Below are 1,893 nucleotides of genomic sequence, written 5' to 3'. Positions count from 1 at the left end.
GAACTATGGTATTTGATAGATGTCTCTGCGATTTGGGAGCTAGTGTCAGCTTGATGCCTTTATCTGTTGCTAAGAAACTTGGTTTCACTCAGTACAAGAAGTGTAGACTGTCTCTGGTATTGGCTGATTGTTCAGTGAAGCGCCCTGTGGGTATCTTGGAGGACCTCCCCGTTATGGTTGGAAACTATGAGATCCCTACAGACTTTGTGGTGCTTGAGATGGGTGAGGAAGCTGCAGATCCTTTAATCCTTCGGAGGCCTTTCTTAGCTACAGCAAGAGCAATTGTTAATGTGAAAGAGGGCAAGATTGATCTCCACTTGGGTAAAGGGCATGTTTTTCACTTTGACATCAAGGAGGTAATGAAGAAACCAACAGTTCAAGGGCAAGTTTTCTACATTGAAGAGATGGACGCCCTTGCTGATGAGCTCCTTTAAGAGTTGTCACTAGAAGACCCTCTACAACATGCTTTGACGATAGAGAGAGAAGCTGAAGTGATTGAGAACCTGGAGAGTGCTGCCTATGGGATGATGTTGGATTCACACAGAGGATGTGGTCGTAAGGATCAGTATGAAGAGCTGCCACAAGTGGTTCATCAAGAAGCCTCAGTCATTCAACAAGAGGACACCCAGCAAGAAACTGGAGCGAGCTTAAGGCGCCTAAAGTGGAGCTTAAACCTCTCCCCAATGGTGTAAGGTATGCATTCCTTGGTCCTAATGAAACTTACCCAGTCATTGTGAGTAGTGAACTTACTGAAACTGAGCTATCTGAACTTTTGAAAACACTTAAAAGATTTAGAAAAGCAATAGGTTACTCTCTTGATGACATCAAAGGAATATCACCCTCTTTGTGTATGCATAGGATACATCTTGAGGATGAATCAATGACTTCTGTCGAGCATCAAAGAAGGTTAAATCCTAACCTGAAGGATGTTGTAAAGAAAGATATTCGTAAACTCTTAGATGCTGGTGTGATTTACCCTATTTCAGATTCTAAATGGGTATCTCCTGTGCATGTTGTGCCAAAGAAGGGTGGTTTAACTGTAATTAAAAATGACAAGGATGAATTGATACCAACAAGAACAGTCACTAGTCATAGACTGTGTATTGATTACCGAAAACTGAACTCTGCATCTAGAAAAGATCATTTTCCACTTCCATTTATTGATCAGATGCTTGAGAGACTTGCAAACCATCCATTCTATTGCTTTCTTGATGGATATTCAGGATTTTTCCAAATCCCCATACATCCCAATGATCAAGAGAAAACGACATTCACATGTCCTTATGGTACCTTCGCATATCGAAGAATGCCATTTGGTCTATGTAATGCTCCAGCCACCTTTCAAAGGTGCATGATGTCAATTTTCTCTGATCTAATTGAGGATGTTGTGGAGGTGTTTATGGATGATTTCTCTGTCTACGGATCCTCGTTTTCAGCTTGTTTGTCAAATTTGTGCAGTGTCCTACAGAGATGTGAAGACACCAACCTTGTGCTGAATTGGGAGAAGTGTCACTTCATGGGTAAGGAAGCGATTGTGCTGGGACACAAGATTTCAGAGAAGGGGATTGAGGTGGATAAGGCCAAAATCGATGTTATGGTTGGTTTGCCCCCACCAAAGACAGTGAAAGACATCGTTTTCTTGGTCATGCTGGGTTCTACAGAAGATTCATCAAGGACTTCTCCATGATCACTAGACCATTGACCAGGCTGCTGTGCAAGGAAGCCACTTTCATCTTCGATATGGAATGTCAACAAGCCTTCAAGAAGCTGAAAGGTGAACTCATCAGTGCTCCGATCGTCCAGCCACCTAATTGGGATCTCCCCTTTGAGATCATGTGTGATGCTAGTGACTATGCTGTGGGAGCTATTTTGGGGCAGAAGAAAGATGGCAAG

General features: G+C 42.7%; 1 pseudogene; it reads left to right on the top strand.

Annotated features, from left to right (window-relative positions):
• Positions 1-5: 5 nt before the first annotated feature.
• LOC106314416 overlaps positions 6-1,893 on the top strand; it is a 6,486-nt pseudogene continuing 4,598 nt past the window's right edge.

The sequence above is a fragment of the Brassica oleracea genome, chromosome C9, assembly GCF_000695525.1.
Source record: "Brassica oleracea var. oleracea cultivar TO1000 chromosome C9, BOL, whole genome shotgun sequence".
In the NCBI taxonomy this organism is placed as follows: domain Eukaryota; kingdom Viridiplantae; phylum Streptophyta; class Magnoliopsida; order Brassicales; family Brassicaceae; genus Brassica; species Brassica oleracea.
Note: the sequence above shows the minus strand (reverse complement) of the source record. Positions and strands in the feature narration are given on the sequence as shown.